Source organism: Lycium ferocissimum, chromosome 7 (genome assembly GCF_029784015.1).
Source record: "Lycium ferocissimum isolate CSIRO_LF1 chromosome 7, AGI_CSIRO_Lferr_CH_V1, whole genome shotgun sequence".
In the NCBI taxonomy this organism is placed as follows: domain Eukaryota; kingdom Viridiplantae; phylum Streptophyta; class Magnoliopsida; order Solanales; family Solanaceae; genus Lycium; species Lycium ferocissimum.
Window position 1 is genome coordinate 29,084,349 of NC_081348.1, and position 13,857 is coordinate 29,098,205.

Consider the following 13,857-nt stretch of genomic DNA (forward strand, 5'->3'; position numbering starts at 1 on the left):
CGAAAATCGTCGACCGGCTTGTGTGCAACTAGTAAAAACAAAATACATAGGAATATTAAACTTAACAAAAAAAAAAAACATAGAAATAATAAACAACAACTAGATAACACAAATAATATTCAGGCACTTTACAACGCCAAATATGACACTTAAACTTAAAGATGACAAGTTTTCAAACAAACATAACTTACTTGGGAGCACTTTACAACCCCTAAAATGACGATCCAAACGTTTAGTTATACTTGATGTAATGAGCTGTCGCAAAAAAAAGATACTAAGTTCTATATAAAATATTGATATTTCGGGATTTTAAAACATGATTAATCTTTGCCCAAAGTATAAAAACATGTGATTTTGATAGCTTTAAAAAAAATAAAAAAAAATAGCCTCTTTCACGCACAGAATATGTGCGTGAAACCTACTTTTATAACTTTGTTTTTTGTGTTATTTTAGTTCCAATTTTTGTTTTATCACTTAAGTCGCGGACTCGAAGAAGAATGGACTAGTTTTTTTTTTTTGAAAAATTGGAGGAGAAGAATGTGGGACCCACGCGGGAAGTTTTATCTTAAGAAAAAACGTAAAAGGAAGAGATTAGGAGCCTGTTTGGATTGACTTATAAGTTGCTGAAAACAACTTATACTGTTTTCAGCTTTTTTGATTGTTTGGCTGGCCAACTTAAAGCCATTTTGTGCTTAAAATAAGCCCAAAAAAATAATTGGGCCTGTTTGGCTTATCTTATCTAAAACAGCTTATAAGCTGAAAATAACTTATAGGCCAAAAAAAATAAGTTGTGTTGTAAAATCATTCTAAAAGAGTTAGTACAATATATCAGAATATAAAGCAAGAACAATAAAGAGATAAAGAGAGACAAACGATGAGAGCTTTCTTATTCATCAAAGTATGTTCAAGTGTCTACAAGTGTGTATCCATATTACATCATATAGCTCTATTTATACTATTATATAGAAGTAGAGTTACAAAAAATGTCTTAAAGATGACATTAACCAATTGCCATCATGGATAGTTATGGGGGAGATCATGGAGGTGTGGGAGTAATAACCACATAATGGTGAGGAAGTAGTGGAGGATTAACTATACATTATGGAGAAGAGTAGTGAGAGTTAATTCTTTAGGAGTTGGACATCCACCATATTATTCTAATATTTCATAACAAGTTGGGCTACCCCAACTTTTTTTTTTTTTGGCTTATAAGCTGCTTTTTTTAAGCGCTTCCAAACAAGCTCTAGGTAGGAAGTTTAGGTGTTGAAAAACAAATTAAAAAAGGGAAAGGAAAAAGTTATTGGTACATAGCTATAGTTTTAAAAAATTACTAATCATAACTACATTGTGTTTGTGCAAATACACAATACACGTGCATAACTCTTCGCACGATTTTAGCTAATACATACTCATCGCCTGATACAGCTGATACCCATATGATACTACGTACAACTATAGCTACATTTCATAAATACACAAATTGTAGTTATATTTCGTAATTACACGTTAAATTACATATATTTATGAAATTTTCTATGTAAATTTGAGATTTACCCAAAAAGAAACAATTTTTACTATTCTTTTCTTTCTACTGTTTTGTTAAAAGAAAAGTTTAATTTTTCAAATTCTATGAACCTTCTTTTTGTTTTTTCAAATACGAAGAAAACAAAAGGTTAATTTGTTTGGTTATTGAAGTCACAAGATAAAATTAAAAATAAACGTCAGAAATAGTTTTGATATTTCCTGAGCCTTTTCTTTAACTTTTCCCATGACTGTGCTATCAAAATCCTTACTTTCATGTTAAGAAAGCTCTGTATAGTTATTTAAGTTATTTTGAGTGTAGAATAAGTTATAATTGTCAATTATTTTTCTTGAAAGTTCCAAGTCTAGAAGTATATTTTTCCTTATAAGATTATTCACTACGGGCCTTATATTTTGCAAATTGAAATTATAAATATATCTTTGTCAAAATAACAAATATCAGGATATGTATAGTCATCGATATTCTTAATTCTAAACTCTTAATTTAGATCAAGAATATAGCAAGCAATGGGCGAACATGTTACTTAATATTATAGTTGATTACCTCCCGGCCCCTGGGAGTACGGGCCCGTGCCCACATTGAAAAAGTTGAATTTATTACCTTTTTCATTTTATATGATATTATTTCTAGATTTAAAAAAAAATCACTAAGTATATTGAAGAATAATTTAACTTTAAAGATCTTATTTTGTCAAGATCTTGTACATTGAAAACCATAGTTATGGACTCGAAAATGTTGATATTTTAAAAAGTGTATGTCAATATTTAGCCAAATTACATCATAAGTTTAAATGAAAGAAGTAAATTTTTTTGTGCTCTTGTTCTTTCTTTTTGTAACATCATTTAAATTATAAAAAAAAAATTCGATATATTTTAAATTGAGAAACTTCTTATCGATCTTATAAAAGTATTTGAAAGCGGAATAAAAAAACTTTTATTTAAACTTTCAAAGAAAAAATGTCACAAGTTCTAATCCTTTTTATGTTAATAGATTTTATTTAGAATATAAACTCTGATAAGTTCATGAAACCCAAAGTTGAGCTTCAGTATATGTAACATGAATAACTCATAGTAGTATTAGACTTAATCAAATATTGGATGGTTTGTTTTGCTTATGAAAGAATAGTGAATTATTACACGTTATATAATAGTGAATTATGTTTACCCCTCACAAAGGTAAAACCTTATCCGTATTCGATGTTTACCCACCGTTTTTTTAATTTGGTTATGTTGCCTTGATACTCTCCTAAGAATATTTATTAGGAGTTTATTTTACTAAATTAATACTATTAATTACGCTTTAAAAATTTAAATTTGTTTATTGATAATATTAGAAGAAAATAATAAATCTCTCTTGATATGCTAAAATAGATAAGTAAAAGATTCTTTAATATCAAGGCTAAATAAAAAGAAAGGGGGGAATTTATTCATGTATTTATACATAAAATTTTAGTATTTAATAAGTAATGATTAATTAATATAAATTATTACCTCATTAAATTACTTAACAATTGTTATAAAGATTGGTAAATATAAGTATTTATACTTATAGAGGAAATTAGAGTAGGGTATCCCACGTGTCAATTTGAAAAGTCCAATGCCCCACCTTACTAAATGACGTTTATTTCAAACGAGGGCATCATTGTAATTACAACAGAAAAGGTGGACTTTCTAGAGTTGTTGATAAGGTAGAACAAATACGAAAAGTTTTACCCTGCGTGAGGCACAACTATTACTAGTTGTGTGAGGGAATTATTTAATTGGAAAAAGGACCAAATATACCCTTTTACTTTAGTTTATTAATTAAATATATCCTCCGTTAGCTAAAATTGATAAATATGTCCCTCCCGTTAAGAAAGTATTTATCCATAACCTTCAGATAACATAAATCCCCAATTCCACATTAAATTAACCAATTTCACTAAAAAACTCATACCCGACCCGACCCGCAAAAATATTTCTTTCACCCAAATATACCCCTATATGACTTAACACTCAGTCCGTCCATATTAAACATTAGGGTTGGCTGAAGTTTTCCTTTCCATTCTTTTCTTTCTCTCTCTTCAAGTTTTCTCTTCCATTTTTTCCTTCCATTGCTACTCTTCAAGTTTTTCCTTCCATTGCTCACAAGATGTCACAAAAATTACCCAAATAGGCATTATTCTAGTTGCTACTCATATTATCATGAACAGATGATTTTTTTTTAGAATGGCAGAACTAAGCAATATAAAGAAAACAATGATTACTAATAATAAGATTACTCAAGGAGCATGGAGATAGAGGCAGTAAACTAATTACTCCAGCAACTTCGGAAGAGAACAGTAATAAATTAGCATTACAATAGAAACATCAATGCAAGTGCCTAAGTAATTCTACACCATTCTTAACTACAACATACAGAAGAGAAAACTTATAGCTACAACTACAACAAAAGAAGCGATTTACTTCGCTAGGCAGCCTCTACTTTATGGTATCCACAACATTTAATATACGAAGACTGCTAACACAAGAAACAGTTAATACTATAAGGTATAAGGGGTCGTTTGGTAGATTTAAGGTAGTGATATTCCAACACTACTTATATCACGTTGCATAGAAGCGTATAAATTTATCCTGTTATAAATTTATATCTTGTACTCAAACATGATACAAAAATTAATCTTTGATATTCCAAATTATACCTTCTTATCCCATCTTACGGGATTATTTTATACCATCTTTTAGATAAGATAAAATAATCCCAATAGATGATAAATTAGTTTCGGATTATAATCCCGAGATAATTTCGACTATCTACCAAACCAAACGACCCCTAAGTCTTTTTCGGCTATGATAATTGGTCAACTACACCATCAAGAACTAAATACAACAACCAATTCAAGGAGAAAGAACATCCAAATACATTTTTAGCATAATCCAAATCAAGCATCTAAAATCCATGATATATCTTCTCTTGTCAGCAGATCCATATAGGACATTTGTTGGGGGTACTTGCTGCAACAACATCAATGGAAGGGAAAACTTGAACAGTAGCAATGGAAGGGAAAACTTGAAGGGTAGCAATGGAAGAAATGGAAGAGAAAACTTGAAGAGAGAGAAAGAAAATAATGGAAAGGAAAACTTCAGCCAACCCTAATGTTTAATATGGACGGACTGCGTGTTAAGTCGTACATGGTGGGTTTGGGTGAAAGAAATATTTTTGCAGGTCGGGTATGGGTTTTTTTAGTGAAATTGGGTAATTTAATGTGGAAATGGGGATTTATGTTATCTAAAGGGTATGGATAAATAATTTATTTTAACTTATGATATTTATCAACTTTATTAACTGACAGATATTTAACTAATAAACTAAAAAAGAGAAGATATTTGACCCTTTTCCCTATTTAATTGGTATTAAATGTGGGACCCACCCACTGCCATCCACCACACTTCTTCGTTGCTTTATCTTCCTCTTCCCTATCTCTTCACTCTTTTTTTTTTTTAAATCTCATTTTCTGTTTTTCAATAACTTTGAAACTAATTTTATAATATATACGGATCATAATTGTTTAAGATATTATTCAGTGTCACTGTCCAATTTTTAAATTCTTTCATTATTTGGTTAGAACCCGATTCAAATCGAAAATGGAATCTAATCGATTAATAAGTGATATTTTTTCCAGTTTGATTTGGACGATTTTTAATTTTTGAAAAAGAGAATATTTGGTTGGCTCATTTTATTAAAAACAAACCGAATAAAAAATTGAACTAAATTGTCAAATTATTATATATATAATTTTTATAACTATTTACATGTAATATATTTCAGTAATTTTTATAAATAATTTTAAGCATTTTATATAAATTTTCATCAAAATTTTATTTTTACTATTAATTTTATCTCTAATAGACTAATAGATTTTAAGCCTTAAGCCCATTTCTTAAAAGAAAAAACATAAATCAAAATTAATTTATGAAAAAAAAAAACAATGAGATTTTTATTTAGATTCTTTTTTTATATTTCTTATAAATATTATTCACCTAACTAAATGCTCATAGATCTCAAGACATTCTTCATAATCCAAGGAAATTATAACTACCATAATAAAAGTGCAGTAAATGATTATTGTTAGCAAATAATAAAAAAATATTTTATAGTTGTAGGAAAAAGAATAAAACTAACTAATGTCATTAGATATTTAAAAGTTAAAAAGATCGGCCCAAATCAACAACAACCAAACCCGATAAATGTGTATATATTTGCTTTGGTTTGATTTTAATAATTAAAAATTGACTAAATTGATTTGATTTTAATTTTAACCAAAAACCGACCCAAAGCGAATAATGTACAACCCTACTCAAAACTTATATATTGATCACAAAAAAATCTACCCAAAATTCACTACAAGAACAAATAAAAAGGCCTAAAACTAATTAGATTGGCAAACTAAAAACCTCAAAAACCATTCTTCAAAAATAAACCTTTGAAGAACGAAAATGTTCTAAATAATGTTGCAAAAATTATCCATGAACAGTTTTTGTAGAATTTTTAGAAAGCATTCAATAGAATGGAGAAATAATATATTATGGAAGAGCAGTGAAAAAAGAAATTAATAGAATAAGGAGAAAGGGAGGTTAAGTTTGGGCGAAGAGGGATTAAGATCCAAACCCAAAGACATTTCCATCCAAACATTGTTCATGGAGCATTTGATTTTTGACACGTGTCCGAATGTAATTTAAATGGACAAGATCTATTTGTTTTAACCATGATTAACTTCCCTCTCTTACTTCTATCTTCCTTCTTCCAAAATCCAGACCAAATAATTGTCTTCTTAACCTTCGTCACTTTCTTCTCTCTTCTTCCTTCCTTTTTCAAAATCGAGAGCTCTCATGTTATTCTTTTAACAGCGGAAAATTAAACGAAAACCATGAATTTGTACAAGAAGATGAACTGTGTAGAATAGGAAGAGAGAGAAAAATCTTATTTCATTTCTGTTCAAGTCAAAAAATGTGTACAATGAATGCTATACAATTAAGTAGAAAGAATGGGCTCAAGCATTGGGCTTGACCCGGTACAAATAAAATAAAGCCCAATCTACTTCACACTAATCTGGGCTGGCCTGTATAAGTCCAACACCCCCCTTCAAGTTGGAGGGTGGGAACACACCCAACTTGGACAAGAACCTCGCATGACGAGCAAACACTGAACAGTCTCGTAAACAGATCGACCATTGAAATGTTGCGGATGAGGTGCGAGCTGCAGTAATAAGCCCTTCAAATAGCTTCGTTCGAACCAAATGGCACCCGCTCTATACGCTGGGTCCTCTCCCCACGAAGACAGATTTTTAGCAATATGAATAAGAACCGGTTGTCACAAAACAAGTGGGATAGAGAAGGAACATAAACCCAAATCACAAGCAATAGAGAGAGCTGGCGAGGTCGAGAAATACCTTTGCTCATGGCTCTATATTCACCAAAGAAAGACATAGAAACAACTTGTTGCTTCTTGGCTTTCCAGCCTATGAGACTACCACCAAGTAAAACACAATAGCCAAGGATGTGACTTACGAGAATGCGGACATGAGGCCCAATCACACACATGAAAGGCAATGGGATGATTGCACCATTGTTAAAAAAAATACCATAATCAAATGTACCCTTTAAGTATCTTAACGGGTGCAGAGCAGCATTCATGTGAGGAAGACACGGAGATTGCAGTAAATCCATGTGCCGACAAAGAAACATATATCCGGCCTGGTATGTGTCAAAAAATTCAACTTCCCAATCAAAGATCTGTAAACCTCAGGCTTGGGCAACTTGTCACCATCATGAGCCTTGAGTTTGACAGTCAACTCAAGGGGACAAAGTAAAGGAGAAACCATGAACAAAAACTGGCGAAGTAAATCCCGGATAAGTTTCCTCGATGAAGCAGACACTTAATCGGAACGAAACACCTCAATGCCCAAAAAATAATTCAGGCTGCCCAAGTCTTTGATCTTGAATTGCTCATGAAAAAAGGATTTTAATGCAGTTATCTCATCAAGGTCAGTTCCAGTCAAAATAATATCATCTACATAGACAGCCAAGACCACTATAGAAGACCCAGAAGTCCTTGTGAAAAGTGAATAATCATTGAGTGAATGATTGTAACCTCTTGAAGAAAGAGCCTGAGAGAGCTTGGCATACCATTGTTCAGATGCCTCAAGCGTAGCCCATAAAGAGATTTCCGTAGTTTACACACTTGTCGGGTACCGGGGAGGATGAAGAAACAGAATAACCCGGGGGAAGTTTCATGAAAACCTCTTCATCCAAATCACTATGTAAGAAGGCATTGTTGACATCTAACTGAAACATAGGCCACTGCTTCTTGACAGCCACAACAACTAATGTTTTAACAGTTGACATCTTAACAACAGGGGAAAAGGTTTCATGAAAATCAATCCCTTCAATTTGCGTATCCCCTCTAACAACTAGCCTAGCTTTATACCTTTCAAGTTGACCATCAGCCTTGTATTTCACTTTATAGACCCACTTATAACCTATAGGTTTCTTACCAGGAGGGAGGTCAACAACAACCCAAGTGTGATTTGCCTCCAAGGCCTCAAATTTTTTTGCATACAGCCTTGCCATTCAGTGGATGTAAGCAGCTGAGAATAACTAGATGCTCAAACACAAATAACACAAGCGTATTCGTGTGCATGGGCCCAAACCGGGGAAGGAGGAAAGATCACGGTCGTGGTCTTTCAAATAGCGAGAAGGGTACGTGGCTGAAAATTGCCGCTGGAACAAAGGAGCTAAGGAAGGCACGGAGAAGATGAGGAAGGAGAATGTCGAGGAGAAGCGTCACTGTGGGAGGAGAAGAAGACAAGGGGGAGAACTAATGAAGGGAATGAACGAAGAATAAGAAGGAGGAGGGTGAAGTAGAATGGTGGGGGCCGGAAAAGAAGGAGTAAAGGTGCGTCGGGGAATGAAGATAAAGGGAAAATTGGAGAGGAAGGTGAAGAAGGATCGAGGCAATATTAGCGGTGCCTCGGGACTCGAACTGTGAACTTAAAATGTGAGAAGAGGTAACCGTAGGGTCCGTGGCATTTCTCCATGAGATGTCCGCATCTTGCAATATTTGCAAAACAGGGAAGACTTTTGGAATCATAGTTTTGGGCATTAAAGTAGATTGGGCTTTATTTTATTTGTACCGGGTCAAGCTTATTTCTAACTGATAAAGCGATTAAAATCGACCTACGCCAACTCCCATAGCATGTTCCATCAAATAATTCAGACACAAGAGATGAGGCTAACAAGTCAGATGGATGCACATATAAAGGATGACATGGATGCGTATAATCATCCGGATGAAACAAGATACGAGTGGAATCAAGTAGATGCAAATAGAAACGTGGTACCGACTAAGGATCTCAGTGGTCTCAATTGCCATTGTTCAATGATAGTAATAACAAGCAGGTTTAATTTTCACAGCTAAACCAGAACGAAAACAGTATCGTAATCGAGAAAATTCTAGAAACCCTAGGTAATCGATGTGTACAATGTAAGCAACACGAAGACAAAATATCAAGGAAAATCGAAAAAATACCACTCCTCCTTGCAACCGAAAGAGGCACGGCACGATAGCAACAATTTCTTAGCAAATCTCCAAACGATTTCTCAAAAAAATCGAACCACACTGGAACAAAAAAAAACTTCAAAAAATGTCCACGAATTCTTCAAATCAAAACCACAAATCAACACATTATGTTGAAACCGAACACAAACAAACCAGTAAAACTCGATTTCGGACTAAAAATCGCAAAATCGATCAAAGTTAGGGTTTCAAATTTGAGAGAAATGTATGTTGAGGTAACATCATTCGAAAGAGAACGAAGAGGAGTTCAATTAACCCGCTCTCGATACCATGTTAACAAAGGAAAATTAAACGAAAACCATGAATTTGTACAAGAAGATGAACTGTGTAGAATAGGAAAAAGAGAGACAAAAATCTTATTTCATTTCTGTTCAAGTCAAAAAATGTGTACAATGAATGCTATACAATTAAGTAGAAAGAATGGGCTCAAGCATTGGGCTTGACCCTAAGACAAATAAAATAAAGCCCAATCTACTTCACACTAATCTGGGCTGGCCTGTATAAGTCCAACATATTATCCTCTTCTCTATCTCACTCTCTCCTTCTTCCCATTTCATTGCTCTTTATAGATTTGGTAATTGTCGGTTTTTCATTGTTCCCAAATATTTAAAGCCCATGAAGGCATCATTTAATGACGTGATCTTGATAGCCGCAAACCAATGTAGTATGAAATCTTGTCCTAAATGATATAAGGATGTTTTGGGCACGTAACGTGAAATTGAATTATGAAACTCATAATCCTTCAAAGATTTCAAAAAATAGACAAGTAAACTCGAACCTATCATGTCTCCTATAAAATTAAAAAAGGAATAATTACACTGTATGTTAATTAGGGTAACAATGCTATCAAAATTGATCCACATTTTTAAATCTTACAAAAAAAATGACCCACTCCCTCTTCCTTCTCCTCTCTCTCTCTCTCTCTCTCTCTCGCTCTCTCTGCTGCGCCTCCTCTCTCTCGATAACCAGAAAATCCACTCAGATCTGGTGATGGTGAGCGAGGTGGTGTGTCGGTAGTTTTCGCCGGAGCTCCGGCGCGATCTCGTCGAGGGAGAGATAGAGATGAACAGAGGGAGAAAGTCCACGCCGCTCGTCTGACGTCGTTTGTGATGTTGAGTTCGTCGAGAACGAACTCCGCGATGGGCCGGTGGTCAGGGTCGCCGCTACTCCATCGTTGGTCGTGTTGGAGTTAGTTTCTGTATAATATTGTATAATAGTGTATAAAAGGTGTGTATACACCCATAAACACACCTCTCATACACTATTATACATTTTTATACGCCTATATACATAATGTATCTGTCTTGTATAAAAGTGCAATTCTTATTCAGAACCAGTCTAAATCTATGTTTATACCCACTTATGCAATATTGTATAATTGTGTATAAATGTGTATTAGTGCGTATTTTCGTGTATAATATTGTAAAATTATATCTTTTAGTGTATATACCTACACATTATACACTTTCATACACCCCGTCTTGTGTATATAATTGAAATTGACGAAAGAGGAATAGATGAGAGAGGAATCGAAGTTAACCATAGTTGAAACAAATAGATCTTGTCCACTAATTTACATTGGGACACGTGTCAAAAATCAAATGCTCCACCGGACAGTACTGGATGGAAATGTACTGGACTAGATCTTAATCCGAAGAAGAGAGGACATCGTCTTTGATTGCTAGGAAAGTGGGACCTACATCAGCCATTTGTCAATAAAACAATGCCTCACACAAGTATGACTCGGCATGCCTCTAGTGAAAATTTTCTCCATAAGCAAGCTAATCTTGCAACATGCTTCGAAGACTATAATACCCTCAGTTTTCCCATTTATTAACCAAAAACAGACATGTTGAAACCATGTCTTATTATATATAGAAAAAAAAAATGCTTGATTTTATCAAAATATAGTTTAAATCAATCATGTCTTATAATATATAGAAAAAAATGCTTGATTTTATCAAAATATAGTTTAAATTTGTATAAATTTAATAATAAAGACTTTTCTCTGCACAAAATAGAAAGATCTAGATAGTATAAAATAAAAGTAGGCACTTAGCATATTCAAAAAGCAGAAAAGGGCCTAAAATACCCTCGAACTATCAAATTAAATCGCGCAAAAAATACCTTTTATCCACCTTTCCCAAATACCCCCCGAAGCTCTACCTGCATTTAAGTGCCTAATATACCCTTGATGCTAATAGTCCCTTTTTATTAAACACGTAGCAGCTTTTAATTGGTTACTCATAGTATTAACTAATCTAATTAATTTTTAAGTATGTTGACCGGATCAACCCACCAACCACACAACCCGCCCCGACCCCATCTACTAAAACCCATTAATTACTCAAATTTTCCTCATCCATCGAATTGCAGCTATATGCTTTGACAGATGGGCCAAATGAAGTAATTCGTTCTTCCAGCTTAGAAATTAATTGGTTCCCAGTGCAGATTCTATGGAATTGGAACAAGATGCACAAGTGATGCCATTAACTTTGAAAAGAAGAGTTCTAATCTTTTTATTCCTACTATTACTTAGTTGAACCATATTGATAGCTATTGCGTCAGCATCTTGCACAAGTGGTTTCTTAACACTGAAAATTGATGATAACAATAGTCAAACAAAATATACTTGCAAACATTGCGGCAGCAAAAGCCTCAGATTGACCAAGCAATCCCTTGTTGATATGAATGCCTACACCAGAATACTCAAATGATTAATAATGGATATGCACATTTTATGTTTAATAGCAGATTATCCATCTAGTCAGTAATGTCTCAACTCAAATGGTAGTGTTACAAAATAGATACATGGTACAGTCATATTTACAAATATATAATTGACATTAGCCTCTTGTAAACGCATCTCATCAGCTCCTGTTCGATTAAATAGGTTTTAGTTGATGGGCGGGTCGGGTTGTGGGGTTGGTCGGTTGATTTGGTTAACATACTTAAAAATTAATTAGATTAGTTAATAATATGGATAACCAATTAAAAGCTGTCACGTGTTTAATGAAAAGAGGTTGTTAGCAATAAGGGTATTTTAGATCTCATATGAAACTACAAGATTTTGGGGCTAAAAGGTTTTCAGATGGAAATTTCAATAAATAGTTTATTTTAGGCCCTTTTCCGTTCAAAAAGAGGAAGCATTCCGTCAAAGATATAGCTTATTTATTAATATCTCTAACGAGGATTATTAACATTGTTTTCTTCACAAAAATATTTCAATTAAGAAAAAAGATAATTTAAAATAAAATAATATTGTTCTTGAACAGCTTCAAATAAAATATTTGACGGCAAATTGAGGATGCTGAAACCTTTTGGGCATTGACCAGACAAATGTGTACATTATTCATAGCATAGAGCAAATTTGGGTGGTATTTCCTTTTACATATGTAAACCCTTTTAACATATTTTGATCTTTAACATGTCGTATAATTCCTATAAGAGCATGCCAATTAAAAACAAAAAGGATGATGCACCGGCAATAAGCATGTTAACTTGACAGCCTGTGCTAACCTGTATAAACTAGACAGCTTAGCTGATAGATTTTTCTGAGACGCATACAAACTATTCCCGACACCATATATACATATTTATATTCGAAGGATGTAATTCTATCACAGAATAAGTGAATTTACGTCAAAACTATTCACTGTTAACTCATGAAATGACTATAATAATATGACGTTTTAGGATATTACAAGATGCACTTCAACTCCACTGGACTTCCATTGTCGGAGAATAGGAATGAGAAAGAAACGTTTGGTGAAATAAAGCACACGCATGTAAAATCCAAAGTAGCAACTGTTATCACTAAAATTTCACTCATTCGTCGAATGAATGACTGCCGTATCCCTTTTCAAGTTGGTATATCCGAAATTACCAAAGATTCCAAAATTCAGAGTTTCCTGTTCCTTATCCAATGATAATCTACAAAAAGGATAAATATTTATGTTATCCCATAGACCCTTATCATCTCTTTATGTTTTTTCTCCTAACGTTTGTAACAGGAATTTTCTCTATGATATTCGCCACGCTATATTGGCATTCCAAAAAATTTGGTGCAATATTAGTAAGCATTAGCAACATTAAATGCCTTAAAAAATAGCTTTAGAGAACTTAAATTTAAAAAAGAAACCGAAAAACTTATAAGAGGAAATACATTTTGGTAAATCGAAACATAACTTTTTGGTTCTTCTCAATGTCTTTTCCTGCACTAGTTATATTCTTTCCCAACTTTGACTCTGCGGTGGAAAACCCAAAAAAGGAAGTGGAAAAAGAAAGGAATTCTGTAAGCAGAAATACATTGCTACGTCCAAAGCATACTTTTTTCTCCTTTGGTTAAGAAACATGATCCAGTGATACGTCAAAGTTCAAACCTTGGGATCAGCTAACTGATTCCATCGACACTTTTGCTTTAACGTCATTCAAGATTGTCTCCCTTCTCACACTAAAGACCAATCCCTTCCCATTCAAATAGATTCCTTTATACTTTCAGACAACATTTCAGCCTTCTGTCTTCTCAAAATCCTAGTAGAGCCAAAGCCTAGATTCGTCATGTGCTTTCTTTTCCCTTTTTTCTCCACTTTACTTGTAGTACAAATATTCCCACCCCTTTTTTTCCATCACACATGAAAATGAGAAATGAAAAAGAGGAAAGACAATACCTCAAGAAATAAAGGGAAAACTGAAAGATT